At 42.6% G+C, this 20,485-nt stretch overlaps 1 protein-coding gene across 1 annotated transcript in view; it reads right to left on the bottom strand.

Annotated features, from left to right (window-relative positions):
* Nucleotides 1–20,485, bottom strand: part of PRKCH (protein kinase C eta) — a 232,329-nt gene that overhangs the window by 188,926 nt on the left and 22,918 nt on the right. The window lies entirely within an intron of this gene.

Below are 20,485 nucleotides of genomic sequence, written 5' to 3'. Positions count from 1 at the left end.
GTTCATCACAGAGCACCGAGCTGAGCTCCCTGTGCTATACAGCAGATTCCTACTAGCTATGTATTTCACACACAGTAATATATTTATGTCAAACCTAATTGCCCAATTCATCCCACCCTCCCCTTCCCCCCAACCCCATGACCACACACACGTCTGTGTCTCTTTAATCGTGGAATGACTCATATACTTCCCTGTGCCTGGCAGCCACAGGTGAATCTTTGTGCAGGATGAACTGCACAGGTCTGTCACTTTTCTTCTTTCTGAACAATCATTCCAATACCCCTCCCCCGCCCCAGCCCTCGATGATACTGGCATCCCAGGAAGTCAGTGTTAGAAGTTGCTGTCCCACAATGCAGTAGTCTAGTGAGTCCCATGGTACCATAAGGTAGCTCGAGTTTCCTAGCATGGTTCCAGTTAAACGAAATCTATGCTTACTTCTTAAATTTCTCAGGCCACCAGAAGCTCAGTGGATAAGGCAAATGTGAAAGAAAACAAAAGAAAGTAGAAGATCTTGCCTTCATTTTGCTTTTAATTTTTTAAGTGTTTTAATAATATCCAACTATACAGATCATTTGTTTCCCTTTCATCCAGCGCACCCCTGCCCACCCACCCCCCACACACACTTTCTCACAGAGAGATAGCATTCTTAATTAAATTAAATCAATTAAATGTTATTTAATTCCAGGATATATTTTAGTCTCTGAGTTTTTCTAGTAACGTGAAGCAAAGAAAAATAATTCCATTTATTCAACTCACACTCATTTTCCCCCTATGAGTTGAATACAAAAACATTTCCAGACAGACAATATAGCATTTCATGTCTGAATGTCACTGTCCCTGAAGATCAAGACAGTATCAAATGATAGGGTGATATAATGCTATATACACTGTATTAAATGATACAGCAATTATATGGTGTTCCCAGTAAAAATTCTTATTGCATAGAGCTATAAAACCACCTCTGTGCTAAGGTGGCTTTGATATTATCCAACAAGAATTTTACATTCAAAAACAGTGTGTCCAATAGTACTTTCAGCAATGAAGGAAATGTTTTATATCTGAGATGCCCAATATGGTAGCCTCTAGCCTTATGTGACTACTGAGAACTTGAAATGTGGCTAACACAATTGAGGATCTGAATTTTTTTTAATTTTAATTCTATTTAAACTTAAGCAGCCACATGTGGCTAGAAGCCACAGTATTGGGCAGCAGAGTTCTAAAATGTCCTAAGCTTTTCAGCGTTTGGCTGTCATCTTTTTAAAATAGAAAATTAGGAAACAAGCAGCCTCTCAAGTAGGTCAGTCTATTTTCCACCACTAAAGATGTTCTGTCTCATGGTATATGTACTCTCTATCTCCAAATCAATGGAAAGTAGTTCTGCCCTGCTGTAACACTACTCAGAAAACTTAACACCTGTGATATCTCCTATTAGGGAAGTTCTCGTGCAAATAGAAAGTGTTAACACTACCACAGATTTGAAAATATTAAAGTGCTCTCTGGAAAAAAATTAAGTCATTAATGTGACATATTTTATTCTTCACAGGAATAATTTTCAGGCTCAGACACTCATGAGCTGACAGTCTCATTCCAGCACTGCTACCTAGGATGAGGAACTCCAAGGAAGCAATACCAGGGTGTCTACTTCAGCCGTGGCTGCCCAGATATGGCTTGAAATGCTGAGACCCAGCCCAGCGCCAGAACTAGAAAATCAAGGTTGTTGTGAAGTTTGCTTGTTCCTGAATTCAGTCATTCATCTAACAAATACTTCAGAAGTATCTACTACATGTCAAGCACCAAGTTAGATACAAAAATATAAGTTTGAATGATACATAATGTCTGCCCTTCAAGATTTATGTTGAAAGGAAAGACCATAAATAGATCATGATCCAACCTGGTAGGCACACAATGAGTACAGAGAATGGCAGGATTCTTGAAAGATTACCAGACTACCCTGGGAAGGTCTGGGAAGGCTTCCTGGAGCAGGTGGCAACTTAGCTGAGTCCTCAGGAGAAGGAATTAGTAAGGCAAAAGCAGAGAAGATAGCATTCCAAGCAGGGTGGGTAATAAAGGTGAGAAAGAGCCTAAACAGCATGGCACGCACAGGGTACACAGCTGGACTCAGGGAGTGTCAGAAAATAAGCTAAAATGCCACGAAGGCTATAGGACAGCCAGGTATACCACATTAAGGAACCTGGTCTTTGATTTACACCAGAGGGCTTCAACCAATAGAGAGGTCCTGTTAGAGATAGGACACCTAGCAGCAGAGTGGGCTTGCAGGTATGAAAAGAAGGCAGGAGACTGCAGTCTCACCTTGGGGAGTAATAATGAGACCCTGCATGCAGGTAGTAGTAATGAGAAGCAAGAGAAGAGAGAAACTCAGAAATTTCTAGGACTAGAAAGAAATGGTAATTAGAAATCAGCCACACTGGGTGACCAGCTGGATAAAGGAACCAAAGAAAATAGGTTTTAAGGATGACTCAGCGGATAAGCGTAACTAAGAGAGACTGGTGGTAAGAGAGACTACCACCAGCAGAGCAAGCATTTACTGTACTCTTTTTCAGAGCCAGGCACCAAACAGGTGCGTCAGGGTCTACCTCCCAGGAACTTTCTGAGACAGGTACTATTTTTATCTCCATTTTTAAAAAGGAAGACTCTGAGGCTGGAGAATTAAATGATTTGTTCATGATCAAATATCAGCAAGTATCAGAATCCAGGTCTGTCTAATTCTAGAGCATCAACCTTCACCACCAGACAATATAGTCTCTGAAGATGGGAGAAAGGGGGCACTTAGCAGGAAAGGTGGTATGTTCAGCCCCTGGACAGTTAGGGAGCCTTTCAGATACACATGTGATAACCAGTCGATGCTGGCAACCAGGCTGCAGTATAAGGCAAAGAACTGGGGGCCGGGGAGTCACAACACATACACGGTGATGAAAACCCAGTGAGCGGATGAAGCCCTGAAGCCAGAGTATATGAGAAGAGAGAAGCATTCCTCCCAGAACAGAGCTCCAGCTGCAAGGGGTGAGTAAAGGAGGACACATCCACTAAGGAGAGAAGCAGCAGGAAAACCAGAGGCACGGACCATCCCTTCTAGAAACCAAGGACTCTTCAGAAGACAGTAGACAAGTTGTGTCAGACACAACAAGAATGTCCAGAGCAATAAGAACTACACACATCCACTGGATTTAACAAACAGGTATTAGTAAGTATAAGAAACGCAAACATAGGAAACACTGAGAGCTATTCATAGCCAAAGGAAAAGAGATACTCAATATGCAAAGGTTGAAAATTAGAGAGGAAGGCACAGTAACTAACAGAGTAAGGCTTAGGAGGAGGAAGGAGGGTATGGGGAGAAACCTAGAGGAAAGCAAGTGAGGCGACTATACATATGTTTGCAGGTATCAGAGCAGGACATTGGTAGAAATCATTCTAGGTAATCTAAGTTTTTTTAATGAAGTCAGATGCAGGGTCGTCTGAGTGAAAGGGTGGAGAGGCCTTTGGGAGAACCAAAAGCTTGGAGTAACTTTTCAGTAGAAGGGGGATGAAATGGAAAGCATCAACTGCCCAGGGGCAAGTCCTTCCTGCACAATTTGGTAGTCCAGATATGGGCATGGAGAAGGCACCCTGGTTTTGGTCTGGGTCTGGGGTGTTGCTGGTCAAGGATAAACCATAGAACCAGGGAACCAACCAGTCTTCAAATGACCCACCATTCCCCTCCTCGCCACTGGTTGTCTACTGAAGGTCTTCATTGTACTTCATAGTGGGTTCTACCAAAAGTAACTGAGAAACAAAGAAAATAACTCTTTTCCTCCAAGATGTCTCAAAACAACACTTAATAATCAAAATAGCACCTTATTAAGTCCTTTGACTCTTACTATGTAAGCTTCTCAATTGAGACAAAAACCAACTAACAAAACATGTCAGAGGCAAAGCCAGAAATAGCCTGTAAAAAATCTTTTGGCTCTTAGATTTCACAGAAATTTTACACAGAAGAATCTCAATTCTTAAAATGATGCTAGAACTATAATAAGTAGTGCCCCAGGGGTCAGTGTGAGGAGAGTATAAGGGATCACAAGCAATCCAGATTCTGAAGCAATGTAAGGATAAAATGGATACAAATTCCCCTCCTTAATAAAATGGTACATTTCCTTAGACATCGACAATGAAGGGCATGATTCCAACTCCTCCCCTCCCCAAGCAACCACCCAACTAGAGCTAGCAGTCTACAAAACAATGGAAATGTCAGCTCACCCTCCTGTTCTGTGCCCCCCTCGACTTCCTCTTTCACCCTAGATGAGTTGTCATCTTTCCATGAAAGAATGCCAAGCGTTCAGTCAGTCTAACTGGCAGTTCCTGCTCTTCAGGTTCTCTGGATGCTTCAAAAGGGTGGTAATGTGTTACCGGAAAGACTACCTTCCTTGGCAGTCTGTTTTCCAGGCTTCCACCCCTGGTGAGTCACCTCCAAGTTTCTATTATGTATAAGGAGATCTATGATTAAAGGAGATTTCATAGGAGTCTCATGAACCTGAAGTTGCCTCTCTTGACAGTGACACTTCTGAATTTAGATTGAATTATACAGGTGTTTTGGTGGAGATCTTCCAGATTCCAAGTCAGCTAGAATGTGGAAGCAGCTACAAATAAAATCATGACGTAGCAATACTAACAACATCAGCCCTGAGTAGCAACATTCCAAGCAATGAATTCAGAAGCTACCCATTAGGCAAATGATAACTCAAAGCAAGAATAGTCAAGAGATTTAAATCTTGAACATGTGACTAAAAATTCTCTCTTAAAATTTATTTACTGTACATTTTTAGTATAGAGGTAAGAATATAAATTTTGGTCCTATTATTTAAATACTTATTTGGTGATCATCCTTTTAAAAAATCCTTTGACCCAAGGGATACATTAAAACATATGTTTAAAAAAAAATGAATTTTCTGGTGGAGAACAATATGGAGGCTCCTTAAAAAACTAAAACTAGAACTACTATATGATCCAGAATCCCACTCTTGGGCATATATCCAGAGAAAAACCATAATTCAAAAAGATACATGCACTCCAGTGTTAACTGCAGCACTATGTACAATAGTCAAGACACAGAAGCAACCTGTCCATCGACAAAAGAATGGATAAAGAAGATGTGCTGCATATTTACAATGGAATACTACTCGGCCATAAAAAAGAATGAAATAATGCCATTTGCAACAACATGGATGGACCCAGAGATTGTCATACTAAGTGAAGTAAGTCAGACAAAGACAAATATCTACTACATCATTTTTATGTGGAATCTTGATTATATTCTTTGCAGCCAAAATGGAGAAGCTCTATACAGTCAGAAAAAACAAGACCAGGAGCTGACTGTGGTTCAGACCATGAACTCCTTATTGCCAAATTCAGACTGAAATTGAAGAAAGTAGGGAAAACCACTAGACCATTCAGGTATGACCTAAATCAAATCCCTTATGATTATACAGTGGAAGTGAGAAATAGATTTAAGGGCCTAGATCTGATAGATAGAGTGCCTGATGAGCTACGAAATGAGGTTCATGACACTGTACAGGAGACAGGGATCAAGACCATTCCCATAGAAAAGAAATGCAAAAAAGCAAAATGGCTGTCTGGGGAGGCCTTACAAATAGCTGTGAAAAGAAGAGAAGCGAAAAGCAAAGGAGAAAAGGAAAGATATAAACATCTGAATGCAGAGTTCCAAAGAATAGCAAGAAGAGATAATAACCCTGTGTACGAGACAGCAAAAGAGACACCCATGTATAGATCAGTCTTATGGACTCTGTGGGAGAGGGAGAGGGTGGGGAGATTTGGGAGAATAGCATTGAAACATGTATAATATCATGTATGAAGCGAGTCGCCAGTCCAGGTTCGATGCACGGTACTGGATGCTTGGGGCTGGTGCACTGGGACGACCCAGAGGGAGGGTAGGGGAGGGAGGAGGGAGGTGGGTTCAGGATGGGGAACGCGGGTATACCTGTGGCGGATTCATTTCGATATTTGGCAAAACTAATACAATATTGTAAAGTTTAAAAATAAAATAAAATTAAAAAAAAAAAAAAGCCTTCTTCAGCGATCAATGCAAAGAAATAGAGGAAAACAACAGAATGGGAAAGACTAGGGATCTCCAAGAAAATCAGAGATACCAAAGGAAAATTTCATGCAAAGATGGGCTCGATAAAGGACAGAAATGGTATGGACCTAACAGACGCAGAAGAGATGGCAAGAATACACAGAAGAACTGTACAAAAAAGATCTTCACGACCCAGATAATCATGATGGTGTGATCACTGACCTACAGCCAGACATCTTGGAATGTGAAGTCAAGTGGGCCTTAGAAAGCATCACTATGAACAAAGCTAATCATCTTTCAGGATTTGGAATAGCTCAAATGGAATTCTATTTGAGCTATTCCAAATCCTGAAAGATGATGCTGTGAAAGTGCTGCACTCAATATGCCAGCAAATTTGGAAAACTCAGCAGTGGCCACAGGACTGGAAAAGGTCAGTTTTCATTCCAGTCCCAAAGAAAGGCAATGCCAAAGAATGCTCAAACTACCGCACAATTGCACTCATCTCACATGCTAGTAAAGTAATGCTCAAAATTCTCCAAGCCAGGATTTAGCAATATGTGAACCATGAACTTCCTGATGTTCAAGCTGGTTTTAGAAAAGGCAGAGGAACCAGAGATCAAGTTGCCAACATCTGCTGGATCATGAAAAAAGCAAGAGAGTTCCAGAAAAACATCTATTTCTGCTTTATTGACTATGCCAAAGCCTTTGACTGTGTGGATCACAATAAACTGTGGAAAATTCTTCAAGAGATGGGAATACAGAACACCTGATCTGCCTCTTGAGAAATTTGTATGCAGGTCAGGAAGCAACAGTTAGAACTGGACATGGAACAACAGACTGGTTCCAAATAGGAAAAGGAGTTTGTCAAGGCTGTATATTGTCACCCTGTTTATTTAACTTATATGCAGAGTACATCATGAGAAATGCTGGACTGGAAGAAACACAAGCTGGAATCAAGATTGCCAGGAGAAATATCAATAACCTCAGATATGCAGATGACACCACCCTTATGGCAGAAAGTGAAGAGGAACTCAAAAGCCTCTTGATGAAAGTGAAAGTGGAGAGTGAAAAAGTTGGCTTAAGGCTCAACATTCAGAAAACGAAGATCATGGCATCTGGTCCCACCATTTCATGGGAAATAGATGGGGAAAGAGTGGAAACAGTGTCAGACTTTATTTTTCTGGGCTCCAAAATCACTACAGATGGTGACTGCAGCCACGAAATTAAAAGACGCTTACTCCTTGGAAGGAAAGTCATGACCAACCTAGACGGCATATTCAAAAGCAGAGACATTACTTTGCCAACAAAGGTTTGTCTAGTCAAGGCTATGGTTTTTCCTGTGGTCATGTGTGGATGTGAGAGTTGGACTGTGAAGAAGACTGAGCGCTGAAGAATTGATCCTTTTGAACTGTGGTGTTGGAGAAGACTCTTGAGAGTCCCTTGGACTGCAAGGAGATCCAACCAGTCCATTCTGAAGGAGATCAGCCCTGGGATTTCTTTGGAGGGAATGATGCTAAAGCTGAAACTCCAGTACTTTGGCCACCTCATGTGAAGAGTTGACTCATTGGAAAAGACTCTGATGCTGGGAGGGATTGGGGGCAGGAGGAGAAGGGGACAACAGAGGATGAGATGGCTGGATGGCATCACTGACTCAACGGACGTGAGTGTGAGTGAACTCCGGGAGTTGGTGATGGACAGGGAGGCCTGGCGTGCTGCGATTCATGGGGTCGCAAAGAGTCAGACACGACTGAGCGACTGATCTGATCTGATCTGATAAAGATGATACAAATGAACTTATCTACAATCAGAAACAGACTCACAGATTTACAAAAGAAACTTATCAAAACCAAAGGGGGTAAATCAGGAGTGTGGGATTAACATATACACACTACTATATATAAAATAGATAACCAACAAGGACCTACTGTATAGCACAGGGAAGTCTACTGTAATAACCTATATGGAAACAGAATCTGAAGAGGAATAGATATATATGTATATATAACTGAATCATTTTGCTGTACACCTAAAACTAACATAACATTCTCAATCAACTACACTCCAATACAAAATTAAATTTAAAAAAAAGAAAATGAATTTTCCAAAGTATCCTATTCAAAGTTTTTTTATTACCAACCCTCTTCCACATGAATCTTTATTAGATACTACTGGAGATTAAACCATCCCTTCCCTCAAAAAACTAACACTTTTTGAAAGGGCATAAAAACCAAAATAGGAATAGTCATCAGATAACACTAGTAAAACAGATCCTGAAAAAACATATTTTTTTAAATATGAGGAAAACAAGAAAAAAAAGTCAAAATAAGTCCAAACGGTGAATGTTATTGGTATATAATACAATGACAGATCAAGGAGGATTTGTACAGAAAAGCAATAGCTTTAGCAGAAAAGAATTTAAGATGAGCCCACTCCTACTGCAGAGTAGGGCAAAATCAGGTAAGACATTGAATAGCATGTTGGCACTGAGTCTTTCTCCAGGAACTTTGTTGCAAGGGGGAAAGGTTTATTTTCATAAAGCAATAAATAAATGAATTTCAGTCACTGCTTTACATAATTTGCCGTGTCTGACTCTTTGCGACCCCATGGACTGCAGCATGCCAGGCTTCCCTGTCCATTACCAACTCCTGGAGCTTCCTCAAACTCATGTGTATCGAGTTATTTACTCAAGCACTCATTTATTAGAGATATTGGAGTGCCTAGTAAAGTACCTAGGGGAACAAATCAGACATGGACCTGTTCTCAGAGTCCATAGTCTATTGGAGAAGGCAGAAATAAAACAAATAATCCCAAAATGACTATGTGTTTATAACCATGATTAAATGAGAAGAAAAGGTACAGAAAAACCCAAACTACTTTGGGGGAACTCACAGAAGACCTCTCCATGAAGTGGAATTCAAATGGAGAATTAACCAGGTGGTAGAGAAGAGAGAGCTAGGAATTGGCCATAACTCATGAAGAGGTTCTAAAACTTCATCTCTGTATCTCCAGAGCCTCAACACTTAGCAGGCACTCAATAAATGATTATAGATACACTTTAAGTTCTTATGACATTCAGAAAATCTTTCATAAGGAAACAACCCCAAGACATAAGAGGGGAAATAAAAAGGAAGACCTACTGGCACAGAGAGTATTCTTTATGAAACAACAATAACAACAATTAGAAATAGCAATAAGGAGTCAACAAATTATGTAAAGCAGTGACTGAAATATTCTGCAAATAGTAATTTGCATAATTTGCAAATACGTTGCAAATTTGCAACATACAAATAGTAATTATACAATTAAGAGGGGAAAGGTAACAAATGAGTGTATTTTGAGTACAAATATGGAAACAAGTAAAAATTAGGAATAATATATGTCCTTATGTATCAACTGATAAAGTTAAATAATCAACTACCAACCATCCCACTTATGTTTCATACATAAAACTGCAAATTCCTTCAAATTTGGAGGAATTCTTCCAGTCAATTTTCAGACAAAGCCCATTCCCACCAACTCCATTCATTCTGGGCCCCCAAAGAACTTCAATATTACTTCAATAACATCTTTTATTTCTTATATTTCCCTATAAGGCCTTATATTTCCATAAAGTGTTTTCCCATACATGATATTTTGGCTATTAAATATATAATTGTTTCTTCCATGTGATTTTTATTATATAATAGGTTGGTATAATGTGCTCTACAAATTCTAAGGGCAGAAAATGAAGACGAACTAAAGAGTCTCTTGATAAGGGTGAGAGAGGAGACTGAAAAAGGTGACTTAAAACTCAACATTCCAAAAAATAAGATCATGGCATCTGGTCCCATCAACTTACGGCAAATAGAATGGGAAAAGTGGAAACAGTGACAGATTTTATTTTCCTGGGTTCCAAAATCACTGCAGCCATGAAATTACAAGACGCTTGCTCCTTGGAAGGAAAGCTATGACAAAATTTGACAACATATTAAAAGGCAAAGATATTACTTTGCCAACAAAGGTCCATATAGTCAAAGCTATGGTTTTTCCAGTAGTCATGTACAGGTGTGAGTGCTGTGTGCTTAGTCACTCAGTCATTTCCAACTCTCTGTGACCACATGGACTGTAGCCCACCAGGCTCTGCTGTTCATGGGTATTCTCCACACAAGAATATTGGAGTGGGTTGCCATGCCCTCTTCCAGGGTATCTTTCCAACCCAGGGATTGCACCCAGGTCTGCCACATTGCAGGTGGATTGTTTACTGTCTGAGCCACCAGGGAAGCCCACAGGAGTGAGAGTTGGGCTGTAAAGAAGGCTGAAAGTGAAAGAATTGATGCTTTTGAATTGCAGTGCTAGAGAATCCCTTGGACAGCTAGGAGATCAAACCAGTTAATCCTAAAGGAAATCAATCCCGAATATTCACTGGAAGGCCTGATGCTGAAGCTCCAATACTTTGGCCACTTGACGCAAAGGGCCAACTCATTGGAAAAGACCCTGATGATGGGAAAGATCGAAGGCAAAAGGAGAAGGGGGCAGGGGATGAGATGGTTAGACAGCATTACCGACTCAATGGGCATGAATCTGAGCAATCTAGGAGATAGTGAAGGACAGGGGAGGCTGCCATGCTTCAATCCATGGGGTCACAAAGAGTCACATATGACTTAGCGACTGAACAACAACAACCCAGTAGGGAGAAGGTGGCTCCTGACCTCCTACATGGGACTCCAAAGGACTTATTTTTTTACCACTGACTTTTTAATTACTATCACATATTACTATCTAGAAAAAAAATAAGTATATGTAAGTTATAGTATGGATGTGAGAGTTGGACTGTGAAGAAAGCTGAGTGCTGAAGAATTGATGCTTTTGAACTGTGGTGTTGGAGAAGACTCTTGAGAGTCCCTTGGACTGCAAGGAGATCCAACCAGTCCATTCTGAAGGAGATCAGCCCTGGGATTTCTTTGGAGGGAATGATGCTAAAGCTGAAACTCTAGTACTTTGGCCACCTCATGCGAAGAGTTGACTCATTGGAAAAGACTCTGATGCTGGGAGGGATTGGGGGCAAGAGGAGAAGGGGATGACAGAGGATGAGATGGCTGGGTGGCATCACTGACTCGATGGATGTGAGTGTGAGTGAACTCCGGGAGTTGGTGATGGACAGGGAGGCCTGGTGTGCTGTGATTCATGGGGTCACAGAGTCAGACACGACTGAGCGACTGAACTGAAGTTATAGTCACACTTCATAAATTTGAAAAATTGAGAAAAAATATCATTCAAATCATTTAATGGCCTAACAAACACTGCAATGGATTTGTTAAGTGTGCTTTTAGCTCTCTTATACGTATCTTTAGTTATTTTTTTCTGATTATAAAATTATACATGCTCCACAGGGGGAAAAAAAAAAACACACAATTTGGAAAATAAAATTTTTTTGTAATTCCACCCCACTTCTACAGCTAAAAAATCATCGCTAAGAGTTTGATACATAATCTTCCAGATTTCTTCCCTTTAGTTCTACAGGTCCATAATCCCTTACTTACAATCCTGATACTCAAAAAGCTCCAAAACATGAAAAACTTTTATAACATTTGTTGTCAAATTTGACCTCAACAAACATAAGACAATTTGTCATCTTAATTTTTCCCACTTAATGTGAATACTCATGTTTCACTGCAGAATGTTAAAGTTTTGGATGACAGGATGCCATCCTAGCCCCCAGGGGAAGTGTTACTTAATAGAGGATGCACGGCCTTGCGTAAAACCGAAAAGTCCTAAATTCAGGAACACATCTGGCCCCAATAGCTCAACTAAAAGACAGAGGCTTATGCTAATATGACTACCATTCATTATCATTATTATTTTAGAAATGGACCATAGTGTGCTTACTTCTCTGCAAGTGGATTTTTTCACTCAGTAATATCAGGGACATCTTTCCTTCCATATCAATTCCCTGTATTCCTTAATGACCACATGGACATGAGTAAGGAGGTAAAGGATAAAAACAATGAGGCAATCCCTGATTTTAAGGAAAGGGTAAGTAATTCAACAGTCAGACCCACAAAAACAGCTAGAGAGAGAGTCTCCAAGAGTAGATATTGCAGAACTGAGAGCCAGAAAAGCCCTTAGAGATAATGGCCTGATTTCTCTGTTGAACAGATAACCTCAATGCAGACAGAAGTGATGACTCACTTGAGTTCACTGTTCTTCAGCAGTCAACCTGGGACTGTCCCCTCAGATTCCCAATCTCCCACCCTACCACACACTGCTGTTGCTCTAAGACTCTGCACTTCTTGACTAACTGAAAAATGTGAAAGTAACTTTCTCTGTGAGGGAGCACCAACTGCTCCCAGAGTTAGCCCAGCTGTCAGCGTAGAAATCTGCTCACCTGCCATGATGAATAGTAGCTGTGCAAACTTAACAGCATTCTTTTTTTATAGTTTTACAGCTAAACAGTAAGACATAGGGGAGGTCATCTCCTCCTTGAATTCATTACTAAGAATTCAAGCTCAAAGTTGGGTCGCTTTTTCCTCAATACAAACCACAGTGTGCCAAGAGCATGGCATTTTCTTGACTAATTTGGACTTGTCTTTCGGGTTGCTGCTGTTGCTAAGTCGCTTCAGTCGTGTCCAACTCTATGCAACCTCATAGACAGCAGCCCACCAAGCTCCCCTGTCCCTGGGATTCTCCAGGCAAGAACACTGGAGTGGGTTGCCATTTCCTTCTCCAATGCATGAAAGTGAAAAGTGAAAGTGAAGTCACTCAGTCGTGTCTGACTCTTAGCAACCCCATGGACTGCAGCCTACCAGGCTCCTCCGTCCATGGTATTTTCCAGGCGAGAGCACTGGAGTGGGTTGCCATTGCCTTCTCCAGTCTTTTGGGTTTCAAGGAGCTAAATCTGTACCAGAGGAAAGGACTATTCTATCAACTGGAAAACCACCAACACCATTCAGGTCTCCTCTGGAACTCCCTGCCCCTCACTCTGCCTCCAAACACCATTTAGTTCACTTGAATATGTCCCTCCCAGCTGGAATGCTTTCACTAACATAGAGCAAATCTTAAATATATATAATATATGCTCACAGAAGACAGAAAAGCAAAGGGGAAAAGACAGACTAAAGCCACAGAACGTCAGCCTGCTTCTCCCTGCCCTCTTCCCCAACAGGCCCCCAACCACAACCACACCTCCTGCCCACTCCCCCCCCCAGCCCCCGCCCGCAGGCCCAGAGCAGGAAGTGTGCAGGAGTCGAGCTAGAAGCGTCATCTGTGAGAATGAAGATTGAGAAACACATTCCTCCAGAATCCTGGGGCCCTTCAAAGGAACCCTTACCCCACAAAGACACGGCAAGTAAATGACAGGGATGCAGCCCTCACTCAGCACCCCTAGTGCTACAGCCCAATCATTTATTTGGGGGGTCAGCAGCTACCTTTAAGTTATTTAATCGAGTATCATTTCAGGAAGCCACTACAATGTCTTAAATGAGCATTGCTTAAACTGTGTAAACTACATGATGAGAAACACGTGTCACGCACTGCTTACCCTGGGATCCTCAGCCACAAAGCAAAGTGGTGCTTCACCAAAGGTCGGGGGTGAACAGGAAGCACCAGAACCTACTCATTTCCTTGGCTGAGGCTGCATGAGGCAGACTGGGATCTTTCAGGCAGAGTCGAAACATCACCTACAATCTCTCAACAGAAATCCCTGCCACTAAAGGGCTGATCTCTGAATGCTGTAAGATCGAAGTCACCAAGGATATTCTGGAATTATGTGAAGGTCTAAGGTAAGAAAAGAGCTTTTTTTTTTAATTATTTATTTTGATTGGAGGCTAATTACTTTACAATATTGTAGTGGTTTTTGCCATACATCAACATGAATCAGCCATGAGTGTACATGTGTCCCCCCATCCTGAACTACTCATCCACTTCCCTCCCCACCCCATCCCTCTGGGTTGTCTAAAGGGTTGGCATAGTCAATATCTCTGTTCCCACAAAGGAGAACTAATATTCCCTTCCTTCCCTCCCAGGATGCTGGGGCACATGGAGTTTCCTGGTACAGGTAGCCATAGGGGTGAGAGAACATTCTGGTAGTGTCTTCAAGAGGCACGGAACTCTGAAGAAGAGATGAGGACAGAGACTCAGTTGCAGCTTCCCGGCTCAGTTTCAGAAATGATCCAGAGGGACAATGGGACGTTCTTGGTCTCCAGAGGAGTATGGAGCCAGCAGCCAAAGCACAAACACTGCCCAGATAAAAGTAATCTTCATTTTCTGTACAAGTCCATAGATCTAAATATCTGCCGGTTCTCTTTTGTTTTTATACTGTTTGTATTCAACACAAGCCAGGTAAATAAATGTATAGGTGTTCTTCTAGAGCCCAGTAGCCAACAGGTAGCCTTTGGATGGACTACTGTCTTGACCTCAGTCCTGACAGTGAGAGAGAGGGATGGTGGAGGGGAGAAAAAGAATACAAACAGGGTGACCATGAAAGCAAGAAACATCATATGAATACCAGTGTCGGTTATTTTCCCAGCTTTACATTCCTGTAACACACAGACCTTTTGGGGGTCTTTATAGGGGTTCTTTAGTGGCTCAGATGGTAAAGATTCTACCTGTAATGCAGGAGACCCAGGTTAGATCCCTGGGTCAGGAAGATTCCCTGGAGAAGGGAATGGCAATCCACTGTAGTGTTCTTGCCTAGAGAATCCCATGGACACAGAAGCCTGGTGGGCTACAGTCCATGGGGTCACAAAGAGTCAGACACAACAGAGTGACTAACACAGACACACATGATGTACTGTCACAATTCTCTGTATGGTCACTTTATTCATCCTTGCATCCCAAGCACAGTCCTGCATCTCACTGACATTTAGTAGATACAGTATTTCTAACACCACCATGAGTATAAGAATGAACATATAGACAGCAACCAGAATTTCTGAAGTGACAAGTATTGTTCTCCATTCCCCACCAGAAGGATCAGCAAGGTTTCAGCTGGCTCTCTCTGAACCCTCTGTGGCAACACTGTGCCCTCCAGCACAGGAGAACTGGGCTTGGACCCAGACTCTGTGTCTTTTGTTAACACTATGTGTCTCTGGGAAAGTTACTTAACCTCTCAGAGCCTCCATTTCCACATCTGCAAAATGGGGATAATATCTCAACTGAACTGATGAGAGAGTAGATAGGTAACAAATATTAAGGACTGATACACAGTAGGTGCTCAATACACATGGGGGTGGGGGAGGAACAGCATAAGACAGCAGATCAGTCATCAGGCTCCAGCTATGCCCCTTAAGTTACAGGCTGTGTAACCTCCTGAGTCCCCTCAACTGAAATGGAAATGATGATCTACCTGCCTCAGAGAATGACTGTGAGGGTCAAAGTAGGAAATGCACATGAGAGGAAACAGGGAAAATCCTGTGAAACCTGTAAAGCACTAAGCAAACAAACCACCACTTACAAGCCTCGAGGGCAGACTTGTAAGAATGTAAACTGATACACCATCAGCGTTTTATCAAATTCTCAGACTGATTCCATTTAACAACACTTCCAAAGAATGCCTCAGCGTTAATCTGTCAGTCTGCTGGTCAGCTGGACAACCAGTCCTAACTGGTCATCTTCTAAGTGCCGAGCAGCTGCTGGGAGCAGAGGATGCGCCTGGACCCTGCCTTCAGGAAGCTTAGAGTCTAGGAGGGGATAACTAATCAATTGTAAATAACTCTGTATAAAGTGCTACAAGGAAGAAGTAGCAGTTGCTAGGGAAGTGTAAGATGAGGGGAGGGGGGCTAACCAGGCCTGGAGGATTCACAGGAAAAATGATATTCACCAAGGGCTACTTGGCTTTTGGTGACTGTGACAGGGGAGAAAGAAGAGGAAAAACTTCAGTCACAGAAGTTACATACCAAGGTTGGTGCATAAAGCAGCTCAGCAATTAAGAACACCAGTAATAAAGGCCCGGGCTTTCCTGGTAGCTCAGCTGGTAAAGAATCCGCCTGCAATGGCAGGAGACCTGGGTTCCGTCTCTGAGTTGAGAAGATTCCCTGGAAAAGGGAACGGCTACCCACTTCAGTGTTCTGGCCTGGAGAATTCCATGAACTGACTGTATAGTCCACGGGGTCGCAAAGAGTCGGACACGACTGAGAGACTTTCACTTTCTCTGTTATTGGCCCCCATAAAGAACTAGAGAAGCTTTCCTCCATTTTGACACAATCAAAGCAGAAAAGTGGCTTATCAAGCCTGCACATCAGAGGCAGAGTTTTGTTTCCCTCCATCTGCTGGCAAATCTGGTCCCACCTCCTGCTTCTCCAGAGGCCACATGTAGTTCAGAGGGCCTCATTAGTTGATCCACCCAGCCTTTCCTTTTATTCATTCAAAATCCACTTTCTGGCCATGCACCTCCAGAGCATTCTAACACTGGGCACCCTACTCTGGCTGTGACCCCCTCCCCCCAAACACCACACTGTACAGCCTGCCATTTAGAAGGACGTAAAAATATAGTGCAGTGCAGGCAAAACTGGAAGGTTGGCCAGTAAATCAACTGACCTCAGATCGTATCAGAAAGAGGAATGGAAAAGAACTGGGGAATTCCTTTGTGGGTTTCAACAACTTTCTTGGCACCTGGATGAAACAGCTTTGGGAAACTAGTGAGATTCTCTCTTCCCAGACCTATTAACTTTCCTCCTCATCCCACTGCCGGGCTCAGTAAAGTGCATTTCATCCCCCTCCTGAAGAACCTGGGTCCTCTCTTCCCTTCTCTTTGCATAAACGTGGTTGCATCCTTCCTTACTCTGAGGACACTTAACTGTGAGTGAAGTTAACATGCACAGCGTAAAATGTTTTAGTATCTAACACCTCAGATCTGCCAATATAAATTATTAAGGAGATTCATTACCAACTACACTAGACTTCTGGTGTAAAACAGAAAGATTTCTGGTAAAACAGAAAGATTATTAACAAATTCTAATGAAAACGGACAGAGTACCTCTCTTCAAGGGACATTACCTTAGGTGTCTTGCCTCCTATGACCCCTGGATTAACAATGAACACCACTTAGGGGTAACTAAATCTAAACTGAGAGCACATATCTCCACAAAATGGGGATTTTTGAATAAATGACAAATGTTCCAACTGCATGAGGCCCAAAAACACCACTGCTAAGCCCAGCAGGCAAGAGGTACCAGGTGCCTGCCAACCACCTGGATGTGGGCACCGAGGCCTGAGAGAGAGCAGGTGACAGAGGAGCGGGGGACGGATGGGTCTGTTCTGACATGTTCCATACAGTCTTGGAGATCATCAGAAAATTACCATCGGCACAAGGATATCACCTTAAACTGCAACACCCCATCCCAATGACTCCAAGGAAAACAGTGAGAAAAGGAAAACAAGTGAAATAAAAAGCAATTGCATTTTTTAAGTACTTAAATTTCCTTCAAACCTGGCACAAACCAGACTGCCTTAGATAAGCAGCGTCTCCTGGATTTTCACCCAAATACCATCAGTTTTTGGAATACCTATCACTGGTTCCTCTCTGGACCAGTCCCCACCTCTCACTATCAAACTCACAGGAACTCAAACACAGATATCATTAGTGAACAGACTGTAAAATAAGGGGCAGCCGACAGGTCCAAGTAAATATATGGTACAATTCCTAAGCCATCCCTAAACTTAAAAATGACTTGTGAGAACTTCATTAGCTAAGTTATGGAAAGAAGACGTGAATAAGAAAAACTAATGCTTAGGAAAAGGAACTCATTTAAACATTCATTCCTATAATGGTTGTCTGGTTGATGTCTGGGACAGAAAACAAAAATGGTTCACAAAACACAGGCAGAAAGATGTGAAATGTTTGCTCATGCTTGCTTTGCTCAAGAAGTTTAATTTCTTTAGAATTCTACACTAAGGCCATATTGGACACAAAATAAATTTGAGATCCCTAGAAGTACTGGGGTGTCTGTTTCCTCTATGAGGTAAGCTCCTTGAATGTACAGAACCTATTTTTTTATTTCTTCATGATCCATGTCTAACAGAACCCCGGACACATAATAAGTGATTCAAGGAAGTGCTGAACTGGTTGTAAAGTAACAGGTAATTTAAAAATATCTCAAAAGAGTTTAAAAAAAGGGGGGGGGGCATCAGCAGAAGCTATAGCCTTAAGCACTAGGAAATTCCCCTGACTACCTTCAGTGACTATTTGTAGGGTACAGCCAACACTTTCTGCACCAGCTTGTGCTGGTAAGTTCCATCACAAGGTCTCTACCTAGTAATTCACTGTTCTACTAAGAGAGCATAAAATTAAAGGTAGAAGAAGTGTATAGTGCAGCAAGCACAGGGTTTGAGGGGAGGTAAGTCCCAGAGAAAGCCCATCAGATGTGTGCTATGAGATCATCTGATCTTGCCCCACTACTAGGACAGGCCCCGTGGGAGGACCCGTTGTCTGCTGCAGAGGCACACTCGGCACATGGGACGTGTTCTCTGTAACCAGGGCCTGTGAACTCTTAAGCCCTTGATAATGTCTTTGGCACAATATCAGAATTAGGAGATATATACCTTTAAAAGACAAATACATGGAAGTTCATCCCCAAGGTTTACATCTTGCTACTAATCAATCACCTGAAGCAGGTGTAATGCCACCTGGTGTTCTCTGCAGGGGTTCAAACTCCAGCTCCATCACTTAACTAGGCAAGTATCTTAACCTCTTTGAGACTCAGTGGCCTCCGAAGGAAGGGCTAATTAAAAAAATACGTCTCAAAGGCATTCTGAGGATTGGATAGGTTAATGTGTGTGAAGCACTCAGCCTGACACCTAATTAACCTTGCTGAGTACCTACTCTTATTATGCATGATCCCACCTTCACACGACTCCATTTATCACTTCTCTGCTCCCTCTGGCCCCTGCAGCAGAACTCTTCGAGGGCACAAGTTGAGACTCATGGTGGAGGATCATTTATCCTCTTCAATATGCACAGTTCCATCAGATTTGCACCACCATCGAATTACTGTTTGAGGCTCTGTCAACCTGGTCTCCAGATACAAATACTGGACGTTTTGGTCTATGGATGCGGAAAGGATATGAATGACCTGCTACTCCTACGTAGTGGTCAATGTTAACTAGAAGCTGCGGGAGATTAATACATCTAACATAGGCCCCTGTCTTTTTACGTGAAGTCTAAAATCTACATGATCTGGAATAATTAAATATTAAGTGGAGACCTCTAGAAAAGACTTGAAAACACTCTCCTCAGGGTAGCCTCAAAGGGAGCACAGATGACAGAAGACCCTAGAGAGAGAGACTGTCCTCCATAAACGTGCTCACAGGAGAAGGTTCTGAGAAGGGAGGCTATCTGTATGTGAATGTCTTGGGATCTGCTGCCCTAAAAACAGGGGAAAGGGGAAAATGATTTGTGAGGAAATATACTAGAAAAGGGAACTGCTGGAGGGTGAGTGTGCAGCCTAGTGTTGTGACAGGAAGAGAAAGAGCCCCTCGCAGGCCCGAGAAGGTCATTCTCTCAAAGTGGAAACCGAAAAACCATCACATGAAGTAGGAGCCGTGGTAAGCAACTCGAGCCTGGCCTCAGTCACTCCACTGGGAGCTCGAGGCAGTCGTTGGAACTTGAAAAAAGAAAGGAAAACTTAAGTCCCAGATGATCTCTAAGATCCATCTAGCTTGAAGGAGCTAGCAATCTGGATCTGGTGAAAACAGAAGGTCACATAACCAGCCATGGGAGGCGATTTTAGAGTGACACCCAGGAAAAGATCAGCAGGGCCAGTACCCTCATCAGAGCAGACCAGCAGGTGACCAGCCCACCTTTCTTATCCACGAGCAAATCTGTGGATCACAGGCCCTGGTGGTGTTCCAGCTGTACCTACAGCTGTTGTCTGCCCTGGGGCTGGCTCTGCCGGCTGAAAAGAACAAGTCTAGTCACATAGCAGCCACCCAACACTCTCCATGGGCTCTTCTCATGGGGAAGTTACTTTCAAACATCAAATACTTTGTTTATGTGCTGCATGCTAAGTCGCTTCAGTCACGCCCAACTCTTTGTGACCCCACGGACTGTAGGCCTCCCAGCTCCTCTGTGCATGAGATTCTCCAGGCAAGAATACTCCATTGGATTGTCACGCCCTCTTCCAGGAGATCTTCCCAACCCAGAGATCGAACCTGTGACTCTTACATCTCCTACATTGGCAGGCGGGTTTTTTACCACTAGCACCACGTGGGATGCCCATACTTCATTCAACAAATCACCAAAGAAAGAAAACAAAAAAGGATGAAATTGGGACTTGCCTGGGGGTACAGTAGATAGGAATCTGCCTGCCGGTGCAGGGGACACAGATCCAATCCCTGGTCCAGGAAGATGCTACAGAGCAGCACATGCTGCAGAGCAACTAAGCCCACGGGCCACAACTACTGAAGCCTGCACGCTCGGGCCGGCAA

This window comes from Bos javanicus, chromosome 10 (assembly GCF_032452875.1).
Source record: "Bos javanicus breed banteng chromosome 10, ARS-OSU_banteng_1.0, whole genome shotgun sequence".
Lineage (NCBI taxonomy): Eukaryota > Metazoa > Chordata > Mammalia > Artiodactyla > Bovidae > Bos > Bos javanicus.
Note: the sequence above shows the minus strand (reverse complement) of the source record. Positions and strands in the feature narration are given on the sequence as shown.